At 44.6% G+C, this 14,408-nt stretch overlaps 1 protein-coding gene across 1 annotated transcript in view; it reads left to right on the top strand.

Annotated features, from left to right (window-relative positions):
• The window catches only part of LOC122464966 (protein eyes shut homolog), a 210,696-nt gene that overhangs the window by 137,651 nt on the left and 58,637 nt on the right, over window positions 1-14,408 (top strand). The window lies entirely within an intron of this gene.

Genomic DNA, 14,408 nt, shown 5'->3' with positions numbered 1-14,408 from the left:
CCTAAACTCATTTACTGCCTAAATTTTAATAGTAAACGTTCTCTAAGAACCTCTGTTTCGACCTCTGACCTTGCACACTGCAGTCTCATGGAAGGTGCCTAGACATGTAAGCCCCAGTGCGATGCATGACCCCAGGCTCTTTAGCCTGGTGCTTAAAGCACTCATGGGAGATCCAGGATCTAGTACCTCTGCTCCAATGACTTTTTTTAAAAAATTATTTATCCACACTGGAACAGCTTCAACAGGAGAAGTTGGAGGGAGCCACACATCAGAATATCCCATTGCCCAGTGGCTAGGGCACTCACTTGAGAGGTGGAAGAGCTCAGTTCAGATCCTTTCCCGCCCCCGCCTCAGATGGACTGGAGAGTTGCACTGGGGATCTCCCACATCCCAGGTGAGTACCCTCACCACTGAGCTAAAAATTATGAGGGAGGTCCTGCTGTTGGTACTGCTTCTTGGTGAAATGGCATAGGCACATAACACCAAGAGGATTTGCAGTTGAGAATCCTAAGCAGGAGATGCCTCCCTGCAGCCTGGATTTAGGTGTCTATCTCTGAGAGTGTCAGGAGTTATCACATATCAGCCAACTTGAGCTTGGCAGTTCCCATTGGCTGTGTTAGCTGAGGAGCCTCCTAGCATGCTGGCTTCTGTGAATCCTACTCTATGGTGTCTGTCTGTCCCCATTCATTGAATAGGGAGCTAGATGCTGTACTCAGGCTTTCTGATTCCCAGTGATTTTTTTTTTAGGGGTTCAAAAGTTAAGTGTGGTGACACTAAGCATCACCATGCTGAAATTTCTTTGTTAATTTAGCCCTTACTGTTTGTTCCTTAAGGTGCTATGAAATACTTTGGATTATCATATGCTATACTTAGATCTGCCTTTTCTCTGTTCTCCTTTAATCTTTATTTATAGTGACCTCATTTAAGTTTCAGATGTATTTTAAGCATTCATTTGATAGTCCAGAAAGGGATACAAATGGCTAGCATACTTTGAAAAAATATGATATTATGGAGCCTACAAGTTCATTAAACTTTATTCTTATTGAACTCAATAATGTGAGATAGAAAGCATCTCCTACAAGTTGCCAATTTCGTCTTTACTCCCACTGAAGCTATTTTATACATGTTATGATAAGGACCCAGTATAGTGCAGTGATGGACATAAACTACTGAAACAGTAAATTATCATAAACGGAACCACACTCTCGCCTTCCTTTCTGCAATCAGAGTACCGGAACGAACAAATCTAGGTTAATAGCCATCTGGGGGATGGTTCCTAAATGTTAGCAGAAAAACTCCCAAAAGTTTCCCCGTCAGGTCTGGTTGATATAATGTTTGGGATCGAATTGATCTCTAAAAGCAATTTCCATAATATATTGCCTTCTACTCAGAAAGCTTTGTCCCCAAGGAATGAACAACAGATTGTCCATCCTCAGAACTAACAGCTAAAGCATGCCTAATAAACTGAATTGTTTCAGCTGACTACTGAAACAATTAATCCCCAATTTAGCTTATTCTAGCCCATTTAGGGTCTGAATGACCAGGACCTTGAATTGAACCCAGAATTAGATTGGCAGTCAATACTGAATGTGGAATATTCTCATAGTACATTCATGTTGGTCTGCCCTGAATAGGACATAGGCCATTCTTTGTGAGCCAGCTGAAGTTTGTAGGTAGTGGTCAGGGTCAGCTCCAAGTACAGTAGAGCAAGTTGGAATCTCATCTTTTGGTGACAAAAACATGGATACTTGTGTTCCAAAACTCTTTGTGGCAGGGACTGAGACCTCCAAGTGCTGCTGTAACACATACGAAATAATATTATTGAGATAACATCTTTTGGCCAGCCCAGGATGCAGGGCGTAGGGTGGGAGACATTTCTAATAAATGCTGCTTTCTTGAGAATCCATCAACAGAGAGAATTTCAGTAAAACTGCAAGGTTGTATGCCACCCCCAAAGTATAATGACAAATGCTTGTATCTAAGGTTGAGTTGCCATTTCCTCAAAATGTTTCTCCATTGCCTAACAATGTTACTTCTGGGTTTCTCAGATGAAAGTTGAACCAATAAGAGAGCAGGATACTGCATTCTCCATGTCTGATAAGAAGGAAATTTAGTCCTTGAAATTTTCTGCATGTCAGGGCAGGCAAAATTACCTCCTGATCACACAGATCCTAAACCCTGCGCACAGGGCGAAACAGTGCGCACAAAAATTTGCACAGAAGAATTTTTTTTGCACACACGGCCTGTCAAAAATTAGAGGGAACATTGCTCATGATTCATCGGTTTTAGCAGTCTCCCATATAAGTTGAGCAGGAGAGGTGGCCAACTAGAATTCTAGGGACTCCACATGGGAGTGCCATTGAGAAATATGAGCAAATGCTTAATCACATCCCTCTGTGATCTCAGTTAATGTATCTTAGAGCAGCTCACCTACTTGTACAATATCCCTGTCATGGCTGATTCCCCACTCTGGCACTTTGAGTGCCGAAGGTGGGGGCCTGGAAGGATTCTAAAAATTAATATTGGCCACTCCAGGCTGGTATTAAACTCCCAAAGTTACAACTTTTCTCTGACCTTGGATGGGTAGATGCTGCTACGACCCAAGAGCAAACCCCTCCCTGCCCTTTTGAGATCTCGGGAAAGAGCATTTGGGAATTCCTTCCTTTGGGGTACCCTCAAGCTCCTTGCCCTCCAGGGAATTGCTGAGAAAGAAAACAAAGGAAATTAGCTATTTAAACATGTGCACAAACCTCTTAGGACACAAAAATCCAGTAGTGTTCTTTAAAAAGGTAAATTTTATTAAAAATGAACAAACAAAAAGACATTTTTAAAAAAGAGCAAATATAATAATTAAGCATCAAGAATGCTTTTCTTGAGGTCCACCTTAAAGGTTACAAGCAAAACAAATGCACCTGGGGTTAGCACAGAGGAGTCCATAAGCCAATAAGAAATAAAAGAAATAACCCTAATTGCATCTTCCTAGACATTCCCTGATTTACTTACATATTTTGGGTTCAGATGATTAGTTCTAGGTATGACCTGATGGTTTTCCATACCTGGCTCAAAGCTCTTACAGCATAGCCCCAGCCAGTCCCTGTTCTGTCCCCTCTCCTGAGAACAACAGAACAGACAAAGGGAAAAAATTGTTCCCCAATGTTAAATTCTAGTCTTCCCATTGGCTCTTTTGGTCAGGTGACCACTCCTTCCTTTTACCTATGGACCTGTTAACCCTTTAGAGGTAAAGCAAGCAGAGAACAGCTACTAACAGGATTTTATAGCTAACTGGCTGGCTGGTTGTCCATAAAAGGGAGCTACGCCCCCCCTTCATTTATCATAATCCCATATGCAAAATAAGTATCAGACTGTCAGTAATTCTAATAGTATTAGCATGATCTCTAACTGGATAGGTGAGATCAGCCATCACATAATCATGGCTGTACTTGCCATGCTTCATCTAGTTCTGAAGCTTGACCATAAGGGATCTAGGATATTGGAGGAAGATAGAGGCTTCTGAAGTTGGTCTGTCACCAGATTCTCAGTTACGTTTCCTAAAAAGGGGATATTGGAGAATTAGTACAAATTGTGCAAGATTAGGAATTATATATATATATATATATATATATATATATATATATATATATATATATATATATATATATAGTGTGTGACTTTGTTTTACAAAGTATTAGATAAATGTTTTTCAATGGCTGTGCAAATAATGTGTTGTACAGTTCAGTTGTAGTAGTTTAAGGTAATAGACTAATCTAAAATATGAAGGAGTGTGATCCTGTTGGGGAAATAAAGAGAGGTGTCGCTACAGAAATTTAGTATATCACAAGGGAGACATAGCATTAGAAAAAACATTCTGGGTTGGTTTCAGAGTAGCAGCCGTATTAGTCTGTATTCGCAAAAAGAAAAGGAGTACAGTCTCTAATGTGCCACAAGTACTCCTTTTCATTCTGGGTTGGGTATCTATTAATATGCAACAACATAGAATAATAAACATAAGTACAGCTAAAAGCTGTAACTACAAAAGTAATAAGTGATAGCCAAATAGCTAAAATAATTTGCAGAAGGTGGAAATTGGCCTGTGTTATAAGGCTTAAAGCCTCTCTCTCCAGTTGTCAATGTTTTCTAGTCCAAACTATGGTTCATATCCTATGAGTCAGCTCCCAGAAATAAGCAGTGGAGAAACTGTAGGTTGAAAGGAGATGTGAGTGTATGACAAACTGTTTTATGAAGTAATCCACAGAATGGAAAAGCTGGAGAACCACTGCTCTAGTTTAAAATTAGTTCACCCCAGGCCTTTTAATAATAAACTTCAAGCCACCAGTACCTTCCAGGAGAACAATTAGATAAAATATTCCCAGCCCTGGGATGTAGTGGGTGTGAGGGCTAAAGTCGGTCAGATTAGAACAGAGGTGGCCAACCTGAGCCTGAGAAGGAGCCAGAATTTACCAATGTACATTGACACAGTAATATGTAATGATTATATACATGTAGAGGTGTGTGTGTGTGCACGCACACAATTATATAAGTTAATAATGTATAGTTAACAATAACAACTTAATCTTTTACTTAATGGGACTTCTGGCAATCTTTGCTTTCAACAATTCCCTTGAAGTTTGGTTTGTGTTCAGTTGTGCTCACATGCAGCAGTTCTCTTACGTGTCCGTCTGTCAAAACGGATCGGTGTTTGGATTTCATGTCTGAGTATCCAGAAAACAGATGCACAGAGGTAGGTCAAGGCAAACATTGAGATTAATTTTAGGGCTGCACCTCTGATGTTGGGATATTTATCCTTTGGTACATGTTTCCAGAAATTAAGGGTCCCTTCTGTCTTCTGAACAGATTTCAAATCTGTCATCCTCCAAAAGTTCTATTATTTGCGTCTGAGACATTGCTTCGTCAGTGACTAAAAGGGCTTCAGACAATCTGCTTCAGCGCTAAAAGGGTCAATCAGAAATCTGATTTGAGTTCTTTTCTCTGGAAATCTTGGAATCTTTCCTCAAAGCTGCCCTTAAGATCTTTAATCACGCTCACATACCTAATTGTGCTCCGTTTTAGGGGTTCTGCTGCATCATCTTTTGATCTGGCTTGAAGTAGGACATTGAGAGAAAGTGTGTCGGCTCTCCCTCGAGTATTTGTCTGTGAAACAACTGCAGTTTGTTCATGAACACAAATATGCATTGCACTAGATCAGACAGCAACCGGAATTTTCCTTGTAAATCCATATTTAGTTTATCCAAATGCAGCAGCATGTCTGCAAGAAGTGCCTAGTCTAGAACCATCCAGGATCTGTAAGCTCAGGCTGTATTTTGTGCATCTCCTCAATAAACAATTTTACTTGTTCAAGGAGCTCGAAAAAAATGGGAAATAACTTTACCTCTCGAGAGCTATTGAACTGCACAGTGAAATGGCAAATCAGCAGGGGAGTAGTCTTCATCCAGTTCTTCAATTAGATTTTGAAATTGTCTGTGATTGAGTGCATTTGAGATAATTAATTTCACAATGTGCAAGACAAGTTTCATGACGTGATCAAATTTGAGATTTTTTTTAGATACTGGTTGCTCTCAATGAATACCACAGTGAAATGTCCAAAATTCAGGAAAGCTCTTGTCAGACTTACAAAGCCCTACTAATCCCTTTGCAGATCCTCACATGGAGAGAGCCCTGTCCATTGCAATGGTAGTGAGCTTCTGTAAAGGCAAGTGCCTTTTTGCAACTACCAACATCAACGCCTCCTTTAGATCTCGATATCATATCACTAAAGGACAGAACTCATGGATGAGGAGTTCTTCCCTTACAAGACGGTCGTCAGGTACAGTGTGGACAAATACCGATAAGGTTTATCCTGGCATGGCATGACTCATCCAAAGCGATGGTCAAATACTCACACTGCTGAAGTTGTGAGTGCAGTTGTGATTTGATATCACTGTTCAGGTCAGAGATTCTGCATTCTATTGTGTGGCATGAAAGCTGCAGGCAAGAAATTTTCTTCTGTAGATTCTCGTTCTCTGGTGACAGGATTGAAATATCAGTGAGGCATGTTCTTATAAGCTCTCCTTCAGAGTAGGGCTTTTTCCGCATGGGCTATGTGCCAGGCCACATAATAGGAGGCTAACGTTAGTCTGTGATGGGTTGGCAAATCTGGTGAAGAACTGCGCTTCTACATCTGTTTGTTTGTTCAAAGTTTTCCGTTTTAAAGTGCAGAGTTCAGAAACTTGTGGGAACTCTTGATCCATATGTGCATGGCTAGAAGCTAAATGACACTGCAAGTCTGAAGATTTGAACTGAGAGATACAAGTCTGGCAAAGAAGACACACAGCCTTACCATTACGTTCAACAAAGTACTTATTCTCCCGTTCCTGTTGGAAGCCTGGATTTTCATCTGTGTAATTTTCTTTTCTTTTTGCACTTGCCTTCCATTGTTAGCGTAAGAAAAAGATTAAAAATTTCCACACCAGCTAGTCCCCGTGTTCTTTATTCAAGGAGACACTGGTGCCAGCCAGGGGGTGCTGGACCCTGGCTCTGTCCCAAGCCCTGCCCCCCCATTCAACTCCTTTCCCCAAGTCCCCATACCCACCTCCGCCCCACCTCTTCCCTCCCCCAAGTAAGCTGTGTCCTCACTCCACCCCAAGCCTCCTGCATGTCGCAAAACAGCTGATTGTGGCGGGCAGATGGCACAGGGAGGGAGAGGTGAGGCTGCACATGGCATCCTCGTTCCTTCACCCTTCCCCATCAGAGCCTCCTGAACACTGCGAAACAGCTGATCACAGTAGGCAGGAGGCATGGGGGAGGGAGGAGGAGGTGGTGCTGATTTGGGGGGCTGGTGGTGGTGCTGAGCACCCACCATTTTTTACCCCCAGAGTCATCTCCTAGCAGGAACTGCATATTATCTTCTGAAGAGCCGCATGTGGCTCCGGAGCCAAAGGTTGGCCACCCCTGGATTAGAAGCTATAAAGTGGGAGTAGACCGGGAGGTAATCTAGGAACCTCAAAGAGAAAGACAACAAGGATGCTTGGGCTCCAATAGGGTGTACTATATTATTTGAAAAATCAATTTATTTAGGGTTAGGGCTCCAATTAAAGATGATTGGTTTGCTAATCCCTAAGTAAAACCTTGATAAAATAATTATGGTTTAAACTGATTAAGATAATTAAAAACATTGTCTAAGGCTGACAAAATCCTTAATTCACTTCACTATGCCTAGTAATACAGTACATAGGGCAAATATCACCCCACTCTTCTGGATATTTGCATAAAGAGTTGGTTAAGAATTAAATAGTTGCTTCACAAAAGCTCTGATTTCATTTTTGGTCACTTGTACAGTAAGATAGGATTTACATCACATCTTTCCATTCCTTTAAGACTTACAATGATATAAAGAAGAATCTGTCTCTAGAAGCTGTTTGTGTACTGTCCCATACAGAAAAATCAAATAGTAAAATAAATGTTAAGTGTGCCTTCGTTCCAATTTTATGCTCTATTCACACCTATTCATTATCACCATTTTGATTTAAGTAGGAGTTCCCTTCTTCTTCCAAATGAATACTCAAATACAATAAATAAAATACCAGAGAGAGAGAGAAAGGGTTCACATTTTTTAGTTTTAAAAGGGCAGAGGGAAGAAAAGGATTAAAAAGGAAGGCAATAAACAGGAGGTCAAATGTGGTCATTCTTAAAACAAGGTGTGTTTTTTGGGGAAGGTGGAAATAAAATGCCTTTTAGAAGCCACTAGTTTTAATAATCTAGATTAAGTACATTCAGTGGAGGATAGCTCAACAGAAGCTAGCAGCTCTTGTAATCTAAATAGACGGACAAAATAATGGTGCAATCTCATTACGCTGATAAACTTTTCAGGACCTCGTAATGGGATAAGACAGTTGAGTAATCTGACTCTGCACTAGTTATGAGAGCTCACTTGGCCAATTCCTTGCAATAAGACAGGCTGATGACAAGAAAGATTTCTTGCCTTTGGTTTTAGCTGTGTTCTAGGCCTTTTGTTGCCCTTCACAATTGCCATAGTTTCAGGGTTAACCTGGCAATCACCTCTCTTGCACTGAGACCTGCTTCTCTCTGCCTCCAGAGGAAAGGTTTAGGCCTGCACACACTCTCCACCTCATTGTCATTTTCCCCAGCAGGTGTGACCAGGGTCTAGCACAGAGGTGGGTAAACTATGGCCCAAGGGACCCTCCTGCCTAGCTCCTGGCCTGGTAGGCTAGCCCCCGGGCCCTCCCCTGCTGTTCCCCTTCGCCCACAGCCTCAGCTCACTGCACTGCTGGTGCAATGCTCTGGGCAGCAGGGCTCTTGCCGGGCAGCGCAGCTGCAGAGCCGCGGTGTGACCCAGTGCTCTGTGCTGTGCAGTAGCGTGGCTGGCTCCAGCCGGGCAGCGTGGCTGCCTGTCCTGGTGCTCTGAACGGCACAGCTGTAGTACTGCCAACCACCAGTGCTCCCAGCAGCGCAGTCAGGGGGCAGAAGGGGTTGGATAGAGGGCAGGGGAATTTGGGGTGGTGGTCAGGGGGTTGGAATGTGGAGGGGGGCGGGGCGGTCAGAGGGTGGGGAACAGGGGGGGTTGAATGTGGGCAGGGGCCCTGGGGGGGGCAGTCAGGAATGAGAGAAGGGGTTGGATAGAGGGCAGGGGAATTTGGGGTGGTGGTCAGGGGGTTGGAATGTGGAGGGGGGCGGGGCGGTCAGAGGGTGGGGAACAGGGGGGGTTGAATGTGGGCAGGGGTTCTGGGGGGGGCAGTCAGGAATGAGAGGAGGGGTTGGACGGGGCGGCAGGGGGCAGTCAGGGGACAAGGAGGGGTGGATGGGGCAGGAGGCTGGGTCACGCCTGGCTGTTTGGGGAGGAACAGCCTCCCCTAAGTGGCCCTCCATACAATTCTGGAAACCCGATGTGGCCCTCAGGCCAAAAAGTTTGTCTGCCCCTGGTCTAGCACTTGTGGTTAACCTTTCTGTAGGGGCAACAACAGTTTTACACCATTTAGCATTCAAACTTCAGAGCAAAATACATTTTTTTGTCTTAGGGTAAAAGCATTACAGAGAAAACATACAAAAAAAATGACCCTACAGGCATACTAAAAGCTTACCAGAAACCCCCATTAGTTGTATGGGGCTCTAGGAAGCCAAAGTCCCAATGAAGGAACTAAAGAATTCTGTGCTACTCTAATTAACCTAGGCATTGATGACTTTAATCAGGTGTGAAATGGCATCTCAATTCAAATGAATGAGTTGATGGTCTGACACCCAGTCGTAGAAACCTGGATATTAGAAATATTCATGCCAAAGATGGTGTCGCGCATACGGCTAACTTGTGAGAATTCTCTTGGTAGTATTACTGAATATCTCTTCCAGAAGAAGGATCCATAGCAAAATAGCGGCTCCATGTAGTGTCCCAGATCATATAGGTACTAATTCAGCAAGGAACTGAAGCACACATATAACTTTAAGCATGTGCGCTGCCACTGACTTCAGGGAGGGCTAGTCATGTGCTTAAATTTATGTATGTGCTTAAGTAACTTGCTGCACTGGGTGCTTAGTGCCATGTATACATTTCAGAAGGATGCTAAAAAGAAGCTGGAATTCACTGAAGACTTTAATAATCATTGTAACAGGTCACTTTGCACAGAAAGGACAAATTACAGTGCTCCCCTAAAATTGTCATCTGCTGCCACCTCTGATCTATATTCCATCCCCCCAACCCCCAAAGAAAACCTAGCTGAGGCAAGAAATGTCACCCCCCATAAAAGCTAAAATAAAGGTACGTAGAGAGGACATTTCTACTGTCTTAGAAATGCAGGGCTCAGTTTTGCACCTATTGACAATTGAACTGTTATGCGTTTTTCATATTTGTTCTAATGAGTCATGTTAAGACAACATTTGAATGTACAAAATTGTATATATGCAATATTACATAAAATAACCTTAATTGTCAATAGGTGCAATATATAGTGTAGGTGTGTATATCTGATTAGTGTTTAGCTTATGATTACTCCTATGCTTTAGTCATCTAACTGAAAGAACCAGGAAGTCACTATGTAGAAGACAGTGAGTGCTGGAGCTGAGAGATGTGAATGGAAGAAAAGGAATAATAAGTTTGTTTGTTTTTCTGTTTTAATATATTCTAGGAAGAGTATTTGGATATAAATTAAAATGTTATGGCCTTAGCCCATGTGATTTTTAAATACAATACAACCTGTAAAACTGAATATTGTCTATCACAAACTGAATCACAAAACACTTCAGAGTTAAATAAAACTTCTACAAAGTTAAAACAGAGGGAGAGAAATTAAGTTATGTATGTACAAGCCAATAAAATGCTTTCCAGTCAGACTTGCAAACAAGTGGCAGGTCAATGTGAGAGATTCAAAACGGCAGTTCCAGAAAGCAGGATCTATAGCTCCTGCACAAACAATAAGGAGACTGTGTGAAGGGAGAAAAAAGGAGCAAAGTGATCTGGCAGAGAAATAGAGGTTGCTGGAGGAATGGGCTGGAACTCTGACCTTTTAATGGAGAGTTTTAACTCTATTGGTTCCACATTCATGTCAGGATTTATCTGAGGATAAAATTATATGCTTGCACTTCTATAGAAGTGTGTGTGTATGACATGATGTATCAAGTCCCTTGTTGGATCCCCACCCCAAGCAAGGGAGCTGTAGAGGTGGATCCTCCAGACTGCCTAGAGAGGCTGTGGGGAAGCAGACAATCAAAGCCTAGCAGACTCATAAAAGGAGATGCTGCACAGAGCAGATCAGTTGCTGGCTGGAGCCAGGGGATTAAGGATGGTGCTCCTGGCTGACGACTAGGACTGAAGCAAAACTTCAGCCCTGAAGTAAGGGTGAAGCTGAAAGTGCTGGGTCTAAGAGGGGAAGTGGCCCAGGGAAATTCAGCAACAAGATGTTAATGGGAAGCTGCTACTTACCAGGTCCATGGGTTGGGACCTGGAGTACTGGATGAGCCTAGACTCCCCTCCCACACAGGCAGAGTGGCCTAAGCCCAGAGAATGGAGCTTAACCATGCCCAGAGAAGGAGGCAGAACACCCCAAAGAGGGTCAACGTTTAATTGAACTGTGTTAATCACCAGAAGGGGGAACTAGTGACTCAGCTGGAGTTAGGAAGGCTCCCTACAGACATGATGAGTCACTAGGGAGGGCCCCTCGGGCACTGCTCCGTAACAGAACAGGTACCATTGGAAGCTAGCCCAGGAGAGGTTGAGGGACAGTTTCAAAGCTAGCCCAGGCGGAGCTGAAGCTAATCAGGATACTGTAATAGGCCCTGTTAGACTGACTGATTTGAGCTGGGAGATAGCGATACAGACTGAGACATTACAGAGGGCACCATGAGAGGCCCTGTTGGACTTGTACCGTGGAAGGGGCCTGTTTTGTTTGTAAACCTACAGACTGTGGGAGACTCAGCCAGAGGGTGGAGTCACTGAAAACCTGCTCAAGAGGTTTAACAATAAATAGGGGTCACTGCAAGCAGAGCAAAGGTAGGTGTGTGTGTGTGTGCGCATGTGCAGGTGCAGAAACAGACTGGCAGAGGTGCTCACATGAGGTGAGTGGCCCCATTACAAGTGATATGAGAAGTGGGATCCTTTCGGACTGACCCCTGAAAAGAAGGGGACAATGGAGGTGATGATTTGCCTGTTGGTGTCAGGACAGCATCAGGAGCAGCAGCAGCAGACCCAGGCCCTGCTGATGCAGCTCATGGAAAACCAGCAGAAGGCTCAGTTTGTACCACAACAGCAGTGGCAAGAGATCAACTCCAGAAAGCAGGATTGGAAACAGAAATGGTTGAGCAACACCACATCTGATAATGCTGTGGGGTTTAGTGGCCTGGAGGCCTGGGTCCCAGCCAAGGAGACATTATGAGGGGGACAGTTGGGGCATTTAAGAAAGGCTTGCCCTTGGTGAACTAGGGGGGAAAAGGACAGAACCACTGGGATAAATGGTAATAAGAGCCATAGAAATCCCGTGAGCACCCAAAAGAGTGGCAAGCCTTAATTTCTTTTATTGCGGAGAGGCGGGCCACATAAAAAGATTCTGTCCCTTAAGGAGATGGGCTCTCTGCCAAAATAATTGCAGGAGCCCCCAAAATGGGCAAGATAAGGAGAGTGTCTAATGGTGTAAATGCCTATGAGGGTAGGGGCATCAGAACAGACACTGGAAACAGTGAACAGTAGCATTACTCAGCAGACCCATCCGGTGAAGAGTGAAGGAGTGTGGTAAGGGATTACTGGAGTCACCAAGGCAAATCTTGATGAGGTGTCAGGGCACATGGACATGTCACAAGGGGACCTAGGCAAGGGTGACTCTGCTAATCTGTTTCCCAGAATAACTGCAGTCCTCCCCTCCCCCACGAGAGATACTTGGCCCATGGGGAAAGCAAGGGCAGGTGCGATATGTTATGCCGGCAGTGTGGTCAGACATTCTAAGAGGCATTGCCCTCTTAGAGAAACAAGACAAAGGAAGGAGGCCGCAGGTTTAGGTAAGCCTGTGGTAATTAAAGGAGAGACTGGATGTGTCTCTTAGACTTTGTGCAGGAGAGGCCAGGACAGGGGCCCAGGACCAGGAGGGTCCAGGACTGATTAAGCAAGAAGATAAAGGGATTGGGAGCCAAGACAAGAGAACATGATTGTACCCAGGGCTTGGGGGACCAGTTTAGGAAGTACCAACAGGAGTTGTACGATGTAAACATGTCTCAGGGGAAAATCATTAGCCAGCTAGTCAGGGTAGAACAAGATTTGGCCTGGGTTTAGGGGAAGCTGAGGGACAGAGGAAACAATGCTTGGTTCTGAAGGAGGAATTGGCCCAGGTCAAGAGGGAAAGATCTCAGTGGGGTACTGTGGAGACCCAGACAGAGTTCTGGGCTCAGCAGGGTACAATGGGAGCCTGGACAGACTTCCAAGTTCAGCAGGTTACTGTGGGAGCCCAGGCTGGAATATCCACTGAACGAGTTAGCGTGGGGGACTCAGGACCTGAGGACCAGGAAGGACTTAGTGCAGGCCTGTTTTATGGCCCTGTCCTAAGGGATGACAAATTGACAGAGGGGCTGGAGTCAGCAGAGAATGAACTGGATGATCTCAAGTTCCAGAAAGAATAGTTGGTAATGGATCTCCAGTTCACCGAGGAGGAGAAACAGTACTTACTCCATATGGTTTATGATCTTGAGACCGAAGCAGAGGCTCTCCATGCAAGGAGGAACAAGCCTTGGCATGAAGAGACCCCGTCCTCCAGGAGAAGAAAGTGAGGTGAAAGGACTGCTAAGCAGTTCTCCAGGTAAGAGAGGCCTGGGGGAGTAGACCTAGGAAGATCAGGGCAAAAACTAGAGAGACGCTCTCCAGACAGAGGTCTGGAAAAGAGAGCCCTGACAAAAGAGGAAGCAAGGGCTGCTACAGGCTCTCAAGGCAGGGAGGCCTAAGAAAAGGACTCTGCTAGAATAGGGCAAAGAGACTACTTACAGCTCTCCAGACAGAGAGGGCTGGGATAGAGAAGACCCTGCTGAAGCAGGGCAGAAGACTGTATCCAAAGGGCTGAGTCACTGAAAACCTCCTCGAGAAGTTTATCAACAGGGGTCACTACAAGCAGAGGAAAGCTGAGAGAGTACAGGTACAGACACGGCCAGCCGGCGCACTCATGTGAGGTGAATGGCCCTATCAGGGTGTGGTAAGGCAGGCAGTAATATTTGTTATACATTGGAATATAGAGAGTTGACGCTTGGGGGCAAAGAGAAGAGGTTTCAGTAGCAACATAGGAGGAGGGTATAACAAGATAGTGTATATTAGCAGACTTACAGGAGCAGGAAGTTTGCTTAAGGGAACAGAATGGAAAAGAAGCAAGAAACAAAACAAGGAAAGGTTGGCAGCCTACTGCAGGAATTGGAGTAAGATAGTGAACCTTTGGGATTCCTTGCTAAGGAAACTGGGATGAGGAGCTTGAAGAGGGGACGAGGACTGGTGAGGCAAGGATAATGGGACTGGAGTGAAGAATCAGGGCTGGGACAGGGACAGATTGGAGGGGATAGGGCAAAAGGGGAAGACACTAGTGGGAGGAACAAATGGAAAAATCTGTGTCCATTAGAGCACAATCCCCTCCAACACCTGGAATGAAACCAAAGGTTCTGGAGTCTTCCTGTTCCTCTGCTGTCAGCAAATATTTGTGAAACCTTCTGAAAGAGTGTTGCCCTCTAGAGCTGGTGCACTTAGAACAGTGGTTCTCAAACTAGGGCCGCTGCTTGTTTAGGGAAAGCCCCTGGCGGGCCGGGCCGGTCTGTTTACCTTCCGCATCCACAGGTTTGGCCGATCGCGGCTCCCACTGGCCGCTGTTTGCCACTCTAGGCCAACGGGGGCTGTGGGAAGCAGCACGGGCCGAGAGGTATGCTGGCCACCCTTCCTGCAGCCCCTATTG

The sequence above is a fragment of the Chelonia mydas genome, chromosome 3 (assembly GCF_015237465.2).
Source record: "Chelonia mydas isolate rCheMyd1 chromosome 3, rCheMyd1.pri.v2, whole genome shotgun sequence".
Taxonomy (NCBI): domain Eukaryota; kingdom Metazoa; phylum Chordata; order Testudines; family Cheloniidae; genus Chelonia; species Chelonia mydas.
This window is presented reverse-complemented; position numbering and strand designations above follow the sequence as displayed.